Below are 12,508 nucleotides of genomic sequence, written 5' to 3'. Positions count from 1 at the left end.
CAACCTCTGACCTAACGCTAACAGTCCCCACTAAACCATTTCCCTAAGCTCTACATCTAAACGTCTTTTGAAGACTTCCAGGGATGGTGACTCCACCACTTCCCTGGGCAGCCTGTTCCAGTGCCTCACAACCCTTTCAGTGAAGAAGTTCTTCCTAACATCTAACCTAAAACTCCCCTGGCTCAACTTAAGCCCATTCCCCCTCGTCCTGTCACCAGGCACGTGGGAGAACAGGCCAACCCCCACCTCACTACAGCCTCCCTTGAGGTACCCATAGAGAGCGATAAGGTCGCCCCTGAGCCTCCTCTTCTCCAGGCTGAACAAGCCCAGCTCCCTCAGCCGCTCCTCATAGGACTTGTTCTCCAGGCCCCTCACCAGCTTCGTTGCCCTTCTCTGTACCCGCTCAAGCACCTCCATGTCCTTCTTGTAGCGAGGGGCCCAAAACTGAACACAGTACTCGAGGTGCGGCCTCACCAGAGCTGAGTACAGGGGGACGATCACCTCCCTAGCCCTGCTGGTCACACTGTTCCTGATACAAGCCAGGATGCCGTTGGCCTTCTTGGCCACCTGAGCGCACTGCTGGCTCATATTCAGCCGACTATCCACCATCACTCCCAGGTCCTTCTCTGCCTGGCAGCTCTCCAACCATTCCTCTCCCAGCCTGTAGCTCTGATTGGGGTTATTGCGCCCCAGGTGCAGGACCCGGCACTTGGCCTTGTTGAACTTCATGCAGTTGACCTCAGCCCATCGGTGCAGCCTATCCAGATCCTCCTGCAGAGCTTTCCTGCCCTCAAGCAGATCGACACACGCACCCAACTTGGTGTCATCTGCGAACTTACTGAGGGTGCACTCGATGCCCTCGTCCAGATCATCGATGAAGATATTAAAGAGGACCAGCCCCAGCACCGAGCCCTGGGGGACGCCACTAGTGACTGGCCTCCAACTGGACTTGACTCCATTCACCACGACTCTTTGGGCCCGGCTATCCAGCCAGTTTCTAACCCAACGAAGCGTGCGCCAGTCCAAGCCAAGAGCAGCCAGTTTCTTGAGGAGAATGCTGTGGGAGACGGTGTCAAAAGCCTTGCTGAAGTCAAGGTAGACCACATCCACAGCCTTTCCCTCGTCCACCCAGCGCGTCACTTTGTCATAGAAGGAGATCAGGTTCGTCAAGCAGGACCTGCCTTTCATAAACCCATGCTGACTGGGCCTGATCGCCTGCTTGCCTTGCAAGTGCTGCGTGATGACTCTCAGGAGGATCTGCTCCATGAGCTTCCCTGGCACTAAGGTCAAACTGACAGGCCTGTAGTTTCCCGGGTCAGTCCTCCGGCCCTTCTTGTAGATGGGCGTCACATTTGCTAGCCGCCAGTCGATTGGGACCTCCCCCGATAGCCAGGACTGCTGATAAATGATGGATAGTGGCTTGGCCAGCTCCTCTGCCAGTTCCCTCAGTACCCTTGGGTGGATCCCATCCGGCCCCATCGACTTGTGCACATCCAGGTGCCGTAGCAGGTCACCAACCAGTTCTTCATGGATAATGAGGGCCACATCCTGCTCCCCATCCCCTTCCACCAGCTCAGGGTACTGAGTATCCAGAGAACATCTGGTATTGCCGCTAAAGACTGAGGCAAAGAAGGCATTGAGCACCTCCGCCTTTTCCTCATCTCTTGTAACTAAGTTTCCCCCCGCATCCAGTAAAGGATGGAGATTCTCCTTAGTCCTCCTTTTTGTGTTGATATATTTATAGAAACATTTTTTGTTATCTTTAACGGCAGTAGCCAGATTGAGCTCCAGATGAGCTTTGGCCTTCCTAATTTTGTCCCTGCACAGCCTCGCTACTTCTTTAAAGTCCTCCTTAGTGGCCTGCCCACTTTTCCAAAGCTTATAAACCCTCTTTTTCCTCCTAAGATCAAGCCACAATTCTCTGTTGAGCCAGGCCGGTCTTCTTCCCCGCCAGCTCGTCTTTGGGCACGTGGGGACAGACCGTTCCTGCGCCATTAAGACTTCCCTCTTGAAGAGCGCCCAGCCTTCCTGGACTCCTCTGCCCTTCAGAACCGCCTCCCAAGGGACTCCACCAACTAGTGTCCTGAGCAGCTCAAAGTCAGCCCTCCGAAAGTCCAATACAGCGGTTTTACTGGTCCCCTTCCTGGCCTCGCCAAGAATAGTGAACTCCACCATTGCGTGGTCACTCTGCCCAAGACAGCTCCCGACAATCACGTCCTCCACCAGTCCTTCTCTGTTTGTGAAGAGAAGGTCTAGCGGGGCACCACCCCTGGTAGGTTCACTAACCAGCTGCATCAGGAAGCTATCTTCCACGCTCTCCAGAAACCTCCTAGACTGCTTTCTCAGGGCTGTGTTGTGCTTCCAGGATATGTCAGGGAAGTTGAAGTCCCCCACGAGTACAAGAGCTGACGATTTTGCAACCTCTGTCAGCTGCCTGTAGAATTCCTCATCCGTCTCCTCATCCTGTTTCGGCGGTCTATAGCAGACCCCGACCAGGACACTAGCCTTGTTGTCCCTGCCGATCCTAACCCAAAGGGACTCGACCTTGTCATTCCCAACCTCGAGTTCTACAACCTCAAAAGACTCTCTAATATAGAGAGCCACACCACCACCCCTTCTGTGCTGCCTGTCCCTTCTGAAGAGCTTATAGCCAGGCATTGCAGCACTCCAGTCATGAGACTGGTCCCACCACGTCTCCGTGATGGCAACCAAGTCGTAGCCTGCCTGCCGCACGATGGCTTCCAGCTCCTCCTGTTTGTTACCCATGCTGCGTGCATTGGTGTAGATGCACTTCAGCTGGGCCATTGCCTTATCCTCCGGCCTTGCCATTGTTCCCCCTGGCACAGCCCCAACAATCCTAGCCTCAGCCCCATCCCCCTTCCTACCTAGTTTAAAGCCCTCTCAATGAGCCCTGCCAGCTCCTGGCCCAGGATCCTTTTTCCCCTAAAAGATAGGGACCCGTCTGCGGCCATCAGGCCAGGTGCTGAGTAAAGTGCCCCATGATCAAAAAACCCAAGATTTCTGCATTGGCACCAGTCCCGGAGCCACGTGTTTAACAGGTGGGCTTTCCGTGTCCTCTCTGAACCCCTCCCTGCCACCGTAGGGATGGACGAAAACACCACCTGCACTCCCGCTCCATCCACTAACCAACCCAGTCCCCTAAAGTCCCTTTTGATAGCCTTGAGGCTTCTCTCTTCGATGTTATCACTGCCCGCCTGGACTATCAAAAGGGGGTAATAGTCAGAGGGGCGTACCAGGTTAGGAAGCTTCCTGGCAACGTCCCTGACCCTGGCCCCAGGGAGACAGCAGACTTCCCTACGGGTAGGGTCAGGCCGACAAATAGGGCCCTCTGTTCCCCTAAGAATCGAGTCTCCAACAACAATAACCCTCCTGTCTTTCTTGGTGGAGGCAGTCCTGAGGCGCGGAGTTGACCTCCTCGCCCCAGGCATCCTCCTGGGAACATTTGCTACCTCTTCCTCACACACCGGCCTCTCAATCTCTAGGGCCTCAAACCTGTTGTGTAAGGGCACCTGGGAAGGTGGGGCCGGAAGGGGAGGGCATCGCCTGCGATGTCGAGCAGGGACCTGTTTCCATTCCTCCTCAGCTCCCAGATCCCCTCCCTCTGCCCGACGGGGACAGGGCAGGGGGTCCGCCCCCATTTGAGGAGTCTCACCTCGGCACCTCCCCTTGAGGCCCTGCAGGGAGTTACTCCAGAAGTCTATCTCCCGCTCACACTCCCTGATGGCCCTCAACCTCTCCACCTCCTCCTTGAGCTCCGCCACCATGCGGACCAGGTCATTCACCTGCTCGCACCTCACGCACGCAGTTTCTCTGCCTCCCGCCGATGGCAGCAACAGGCTCAGACACTCCTTGCATCCGGTGACCTGAACTGCGGCATTTTTTAACGGGTAGTCGGTCTGCGTGTGTACCGACTTTCTGGAGAGCGCGCCGTGCCTGGTGGCGACCATTATCACCTAGTTACGGCTGTTGTTAAGGAGGTGTTGTTTGTGTGTAGGGGGAGCGCTCTGCCCTTCCTGCGCTAACTAACTGCCGCGCTAACTGCCGCGCTAACTTCCGCGCCACGCCCTGTTTGCCCGCCCTGGTTGCCGCGCTCCTGGTCGCTCGCGCTCCCTAGGGGCAGCTTTTGAACGGCTGGGGAGGGGGCGCTGCTGGCTCCGCCTTCGCCTCGTCAGCCTCCCTCACGAGGGCTGCCGGGTCCTGGCGGCTCCCTCAAGTACGCTCGATGCCGGAAAAAATTAGCCCTGCCTGGTCCGATCCCCCGCTCTGCTGCAGAACGCGTCTGCCCCGGAGCCGATCGCCTCGGCAAATGACCATTCTCGGTCACTAGTCAAACATAAGTGATTCAAGACAACCAATGCCTTGGACAATCGCTCATCGATGTTCTTGATCTCTTTTAGTCTGTCCTGGTTTCAGTTAGGACAACTCGTCGTGTAGGACTCCATACAGCAGCCTTCCATCTCCGATGCTTCCCCACAATACGACAGGACCCATCAGTGAACAGGGCATATTTCTTTTCATTCTCTGGCAACTGGTTGTACAGTGGGGCTTCTTCAGCACGACCCACCTCCTCCTCTGATCATATCCCAAAGTATTTGCCTTCTGGCCAGTCCATAATCACTTCCAATATTCCTGGGCGACTGGGGTTTCCTATTCGAGCCCGCTGAGTAATCAGTGCAACCCACTTGCTCCATGTAGCATCAGTTGCATGATGTGTAGAGGGGACCCTTCCTTTGAACATCCAGCCTAGTACCGGCAGTTGGTGTGCTAGGAGGAGCTGCGCTTCAGTACCGACCATCTCCGAAGCAGATTGAGTTCCTTCATATGCTGCCAATATCTCCTTTTCAGTTGGACTATAGCAGGCCTCAGATCCTCTGTATCCCCGACTCCAAAACCCCAGGGGCCGACCTCGAGTTTCCCCAGGTTCTTTCTGCCAAAGGCTCCAGGTGGGGCCGTTCTCCCCGGCTGCAGTGTAGAGCACATTCTTTACATCTGGTCCTGTTCGAACTGGCCCAAGGGCTACTGCATGAACTATTTCCTGCTTGATTTGTTCAAAGGCTTGTCGTTGCTCAGGGCCCCATTCAAACTAATTCTTACGGGTTACTTGGTAGAGCGGGTTTACAATCAGACTGTAATTTGGAATGTGCATTCTCCAAAACCCCACAACACCCAGGAAAGTCTGTGTTTCTTTTTTGTTAGTTGGTGGAGACATAGCTGTTATTTTGTTGATCACATCCATTGGGATTTGACGACGTCCATCTTGCCATTTTATTCCTAAAAACTGGATCTCTCATACAGGTCCTTTGACTTTATTTTGTTTTATGGCACAACCGGCTTTCAGAAGGATTTGGACTATTTTCTTCCCTTTCTCGAAAACTTCCTCTGCTGTGTCACCCCACACAATGATGTCATCGATGTACTGCAGGTGTTCAGGAGCTTCCCCCTGTTCCAGTGCAGACTGGATCAGTCCATGGCAAACGGTAGGGCTGTGTTTCCACCCCTGGGGCAGGCGATTCCAAGTATATTGGACTCCAATCGAACTGAAAGCAAATTGTGGCCTGCACTCTGCTGCTAGAGGGATGGAGAAAAATGCATTAGTTATATCAATTGTGGCGTACCACTTGGCTGCCTTCGATTCGAGTTCGTACTGGAGTTCTAGCATATTCGGCACTGCAACACTCAGTGGTGGCGTGACTTCGTTCAGGCCACGATAGTAAACTGTTAGTCTCCACTCACTCCACTTGACGAATTAGCTTATGGATGGGAATCAGGGAGTCTCGGTTAGTGCGATATTGCCGCCGGTGCACAGTTGTGGTAGTGATTGGCACTTACTGTTCTTCGACCCTCAGCAACCCCACAACAGAGGGGTCCTCTGAGAGACCAGGCAAGGTAGACAACTCTTTAATGTCCTCTGTCTCTAAGGCAGCTATGCCAAAAGCCCACCGGAACCCTTTTGGGTCCTTGCAATATCCTCTTCTAAGATGGTCTATGCCAAGGATGCACGGAGCATCCAGGCCAGTCACAATACGGTGCTTTTCCCACTCATTCCCAGTCAGACTCACTTCAGACTCCAATACAGTCAACTGCTGAGATCCCCCTGTCACTCCATAAATACTGATGGGCTCTGGCCCTTTATAGCTCGATGGCATTACAGTACATTGTGCACCGGTGTCTACTAAAGCCTTATACTTCTGTGCGTCTGACGTGCCAGGCCATCGAATCCACACAGTCCAATAAACTCGATTGTCCTTTTCCTCCCCCTGGCTGGAGGCAGGGCCCCCCTAATCCTGGTCATAATCTTCTTCGTTTCTGTGTTTGAAGGACTGTCTGCTGGAAGTTGGAGCAGCAAACTTTTCAGAGAATCCCTTTTTCCGGATTGTTTTCTTTTGCAACTCACGTACCCGTGCCTCTAGGGTCGCGGTAGATTTTCCATCCCATTTTCTCATGTCCTCTCCATGGTCTCGTAAGTAAAACCACAGGGTGGCACGGGGTGAGTACCCACCATATTGTCTTCCTTGTGCAGATGAACGCTTACCCCTGATAGCTGATACCCTGCTTTGTGCAGGTGCGGAGGAAAATAATCTCAAGTTGGTGAACCTTTTCAGAAAGTTTCTCCCAAGTGTTCTCTTTTGGTCGGTGGACACTAGTTTGTTCAGGTGAGGAGGAAGATAGATTCTCTTTAAGTTGGTGGAACTCTTCAGAAAGTTTCTCCACAGCGGAGACGCAGGCTTGTAAGGAAGAGGAGAGACTTTCTTCGTACTGCCGGAGTTGTTTAGCCACTTCATCCACTGTGGGTTCCTCATCATCCTTCCAGGCCATTATTGCCAATGAGCTGGCATATGATGAAGGTGCACTCCGTACAAACTTCCGCCACATGGGTCGTGTACACCTGACTTCATCTGGATCTTTGGATGTTTGTCTGAGGTCTGGATCCTCATAAATCATTTCCTGTATGGCTAATTCCCTCAGGTACTGGATTCCCTTCTCCATAGTGGTCCACTTGCCTGGTAGACATACAAGTTCTTCCTTGAAGGGATACCTTTCCCTCACAGCTGAGAGGAGACGCCTCCAGAGGCTGTGAGATTGTGCTCCATCTGCAATTGCTTTGTCAATGCCTGCGTCCCTTGCAAGGGATCCCAGCCGCCTGGCTTCCCTGCCGTCTAATTCCACACACTTGGCTCCAGTATCCCAGCACCGGAGCAGCCAGGTGACAAGCTGCTCACCTATACAATGACCAAAATCTTTTCGCCCATCTCGTAGCTCACACTCGTATAGGTTTCGGGTAGTTACTGTTGATTTTTCGGCATCCTCATCTTCCTCCTCCTGAATCCCTGATGTCCCAGCATCGTCGTCTCTATACCTAGATTTGGCAGAAGACTCTCTGCGTTCTAAACGACCTGAATCTCTATACCATTTTTTCACCTTGTCTGCAGGGGCAACTTGCACTGCTACAGCTCGTTTCTCTGACCCAGCTACAGGGTCTGCCACAGGGGTTGGAATACCCTCTGCAGGGTCAACTTGCAATGCTACAGCTCGTTTCTCTGACCCAGCCACAGGAGCTGGAGCGGTTGCAGGAACTGGAGCAGCTGCAGGAACTGGAGCGGCTGCAGGAGCTGGAGCGGCTGCAGAGTCCATCGTAGGTGGACCTGTCAGAGGACTAGGAGTAGCCGCAGGGTCTGTCACTAAGTTGATAGCAGTATCAATGGCAGCTCGATAGGCATGAGCCAGGCCCCAGCACGTTACAATGATTTGTGTTACTTTGGAACTGCCAGAGTCATGACACCTTTTTTTCAAGCATTCTGCCAGTTTTTGAGGATTTTTCAGGTGTTCAGGGGTGAATTTCCAAAACACTGGAGGTGCCCACTGCTCTAGATGCCTGCCCATATCCTCCCATACTCCCTGGCACTCACAACTATACTGCCTCCAGGCAGATCTCTGGATGAGATTCCTAAGTAGTTGTTTAACTTTAAGCAAAACCTGAAGCACATTCAGGAGGCATAACAACAAGAACATGCTGGTCTGAGTATCCCAAGGATATTCAGTATCTTGGAGAACTATTGTAACAAGCTCGGAGGATATGAGGGTGGTGAAGGAGAATGGCAGAGTGATCCAGGAGGATACAGGGGTGGTGAAGGAGAAAGGGAGAGTGAACGAGTAAGAAAAAATATCTTCCCCTTTCCCCTCCACAGATTGACTCCCTGATGAAAAAAGGCAACAGGTATAATTCCTAATAGTTTCTGAGATACAGTTTCCAAAGTATAGAGTTGATGACGTTACTGAGTACAAATACCAAGTTAGAGTCATGACCAGATATTTCATCGTCTCATAAGCCAGTGTTACACCGCACAGTACCATAATGACCTGAAACCAGGGCCCGCAGGAGAAACAACATGACAGAGAGCACATACGGAAAATAATGTGCTATAATACTCAATTTGGAAAACAGGCGCAGCAGAGTTAAGATTAAAGCAATCAGCATTGTGACTGGCAACTATTAAGCAGGTCTAATACTTATACCAATTTTAGTTTAACACACTCTGGTCAGATCTGTCGTTATCTGAACCTGTCGAGCACCACATTGGGTGTCAAAAAGACTGTCATGGTTTAACCCGGCCGGCAGCTAAACACCACACAGCCGTTCGCTCACCCTCCGCCCTCCCTCTCTGGGATGGGGGAGAGAAACGGGAAAGTGAAGCCTGTGAGTTGAGATAAAGACAGTTTAATAAGACAGGAAAATAATAATAACAATAATAATAATAACAATAATAATAATAACAATAATAATAATAACAATAATAATAACAATGATGATAATAGTACTACTAATAATAATGTGTACAAACAAGTGATGCACAGTGCAATTGCTCACCACCCGCTGACCGATGCCCAGCCTAACCCCAAGCAGCCGGCCCCCCCACCCCGGCTAGCCACCCCTATATATTGTTCAGCATGACGTCAGATGGTATGGAATACCCCTTTGGCCAGTTTGGGTCAGCTGTCCTGGGTCTGTCCCCTCCCAGCTCTTGCTGCACCCCCAGCTTGCCTGTTGGCAGGACAGAGCAAGTAGCTGAAACATCCTTGGCTTGGTGTAAGCACTGCTCTGCAACAATTAAAACATCGGGGTGTTATCAGCACTCTTCTCATCCTAAGCCAAAACATAGCATTCTACCAGCTACTAGGAAGAAAATTAACTCTGTCCTAACTGAAACCAGGACATAGTCTCACTAATTGCTCCTTTAAAACCTGGTGTGATCGTTCAACCATCACTTGGCCCGTGGGAGAATATGGAACACTCATTTTTGGCCGAATCTGTAGGAAAATCCATTCCAGAACTCGAAAATGCTGCCCTATCATTCCACCCTTGCCATCACCTGTTTCACTTATACTACTCCTATTACCCGTGCTGTTAGTGTCAGTGGCATCCTCCTGATACTGTTTCTGTCTTTGTCGCCCCTTACTCTCCCCCTTTTCTTTTTGCCACTGACCAATCACTGCAAATGGATGAATAACTGTTGAGGAGCCATCAAAACCTACAACCTGGTAGGTTCCATTCATAAAGTGCACCGGGATGCTGAAGGGCAGTGAGTGGTGGTAGGGATTTCTCAGCAGGAGACACAATCTCCATCCGTGAGGGCTTGGCTTCTCGCTCACCAGTTTGCACAATGCAGTCCACTGATCTCTGGCAGTAGATGGCATACTTGCCTATTTCACTCCTGGGGTCTGCATGGCGCTGGAAGTGCTGTTTGATGTACCAGAGGAAGTGATGTTGTGGCAGGAACAGAGGAGCACATAAAGCCAGGAGTTGCCAGCACTGAATGACTGAGTGGTTCTGGGGCTGAAAGGTGCTAGCCTCTAAGCTCATTACACAATGGAAAGAACCAGCACCTGACTGTGGTTGGCTGTAATGTCTCTTGGCTAGTTGGATACTGTCTCTCGGTGCATTGTGAGTCCGTGTTTTTGGAAAGGTCATACTACTTCCAAGGCCACATTCCCTCCCTGGACAGATGGAACCTGCTGTAACAGCTGACATTGACATGGCCAAGGGTGGCCCAGCAATCTGGAGGGTGCCCTCAAGCATGCTCATTATTTCTCCTGAGGAAGTGGAATCCAGGTGGTGGGAACAGAACCTGGCACTCAGATCATCAGAGGAGCCGGCTCCGTCCAAAGACATTTGTTGCAAGGCGCTCACAGTGCAGTGGTTTCCCTCTAGTGAAGACCGGAAAGTCAAAGCCTCAAGGGTTTTTGTGGGCTCAGCTGGAGGGTGCAGAGACACAGGATCAGAGCACCCTAAGATGTGTTCAGAGCTTATGGTTGAAAATAGGTCTTTTTCTGCAGAGAGATTCCAGCTTGATGGGTCAGACATGAGCTTCAGTGTGTTCTGAGAAAGCAGAGATTTGTCCTCTCCATCCTCAGTGAAGGTGTCATTGGCAAGGACGATGCTTGTTGTAGAGAAGACACGTTTGGTAGGTCTTGTTTGACATAGCTGCCTGAAACCAGGTGCAAGAAGCATAGATTTCTGGTCTATCTTCTCAGGTAAAGAAGTCTGTGGTGCTCTGGACTTCAGAGAATTACAGCTCCAAAGAGATTTAAAGGGAGAAATGCTGGTCATACCTTGCAATGTATCCTGAAGGGCTTCAATTTGCTCTGTCAGCCTCTGATTACAGTTTTTCAGGTGGTAGTTTTCTAGCTCAAGCTCTCTCAGCTTAAATGTTACCCACTCTTTGATCTTGGCAGCTTTCTCTTGAGCAATTTTGAGTTCCTCAGTCCTCAGCTGTTTCTGTTTTGCTAGCTGAGTCTGCAGTCTGTTAATCAGGTCTTGTTTTCCTTGCACTGTACCCATCAGCTCCTTCAGTGAAGGTCGATTTTCGCAAGCTGCTGCTGCACCTCTCATTGTCAAAGCATCCCGAGTGGATTTATTGCTGCCTGGCAGCAGCACAGATGCTGGCAGCACAGCTTTATCAAGATTTTCCAGTGCGGGGGGTGGAGAGGGCAGCCCCCACTCCTCATCAGCACTCTGCTCGGATAGTCCCTCAGTTATTTCTGCCGCTGATTGATTTATTGGAGAGGTCATACCCCGAACCGGGGTGGGTGCAGGAACCGACGATAAAAATCGTGTCAGCTGAATTCCTGAAGTCTCAGGTTTCATACTCGGCAGTCTGTCAGTCCCAGATGGTACTGAGAAAGCTTGTGCCGCTGCCATAGCCAGCTGCCATTCGGTTTTCATACCACACAGCGTGTTAAGCACTGCACGCCAGGTCATACATAGATCTTTATCCAACTTTCCACTTGTGATGGCTGTATCCCTTAAATGATCTCCTACAAGCCGCCACTCATCTGGGCTAAAAATTAGAAGGATTTCCTTTAGAAAACCCTCCTTCTGGGCCCAGTGTACCAAGGATTTGATCTTTTTTACATTGCAAGATACGCCCCTCATAGAGAGAATGCTAGAGAGAAGCAGCACAGCCGCTTCCTCCATGGTTACGTCAGACGGGCTGCAGGGTCGTGATCTCCGCCCCTCTGCTATGTGCCAACTCGCCACACGGTGGCGGTCGTCTGCCGTTGTCCACTGACGCCTCCGATCTCCCGTAGCAACTCGATCCCGGATGTCCCGCGTCTCACCGCGATGACGTCACTTTCCCCCGTCTCACCGCGATTTTTCCCTGTGTCTCCCCGCGATTTCTGTGTCCGGGTCGCTGCTTGGAGTTTCTCAGTTTCTCTCAGGTGTTTCGGTGTTGAGGGATTTTTGAAACAGCAAAGATCCCATGGCTTTCTGCAGCTGAGCAAACCAAGCTACCAGGACGACTATGAGAAGTTCCCATGACAGTGTTCCCACATCGCCCGATTGAGGAATTTAAAAAAATATTGTTGCCAGCAGCTGTCTTAGTCTGTCTATAGTATGAATATGCAAATACATAAACCAAAATAATTATTTGTGTTCCTGTTTCTTTTCAGAATAATTCACTTTAAACATTTAGAGTCATAAAATCATAGAATATCCTGAGTTGGAAAGGACTCATAAGGGTCATCAAGTCCAACTCCTGCACTGCACAGGTCTGCCCAAAAGTTTAGATCGTGTGACTAAGTGCACAGTCCAGTCTCTTCTTAAATTCAGACAGGCTTGGTGCAGTAACTACTTCACTGGGGAGCCTGTTCCAGTGTGCAACCACCCTCTCGGTGAAGAACCTCTTCCTGAAGTCCAGCCTAAACTTCCCCTGCCTCAGCTTGACACCGTTCCCGTAGGTCCTATCACTGGTGACTAAGGAGAATAGATCGGCGCCTTCCCCTCCACTCCCCCTTGTGAGGAAGCTGTAGACTGCGATGAGGTCTCCCCTCAGCCTCCTCTTTTCCAGGCTGAACAGGCCAAGTGACCTCAGCTGCTCCTCATACATCTTCCCTTCTAGGCCCTTCATCATCTTCGTCGCCCTCCTCTGGACACTCTCCAACAGGTTAATGTCCTTTTTGTACTGTGGTGCCCAGAACTGCACACAGT

General features: G+C 51.2%; 1 protein-coding gene across 1 annotated transcript in view; it reads left to right on the top strand.

The window, feature by feature from the left end:
• LOC311220909 (protein ARK2N-like) overlaps positions 1-12,508 on the top strand; it is a 115,328-nt gene that overhangs the window by 99,458 nt on the left and 3,362 nt on the right. The window lies entirely within an intron of this gene.

Source organism: Netta rufina (assembly GCF_964035555.1).
Source record: "Netta rufina genome assembly, chromosome: W".
NCBI lineage: Eukaryota > Metazoa > Chordata > Aves > Anseriformes > Anatidae > Netta > Netta rufina.
This window is presented reverse-complemented; position numbering and strand designations above follow the sequence as displayed.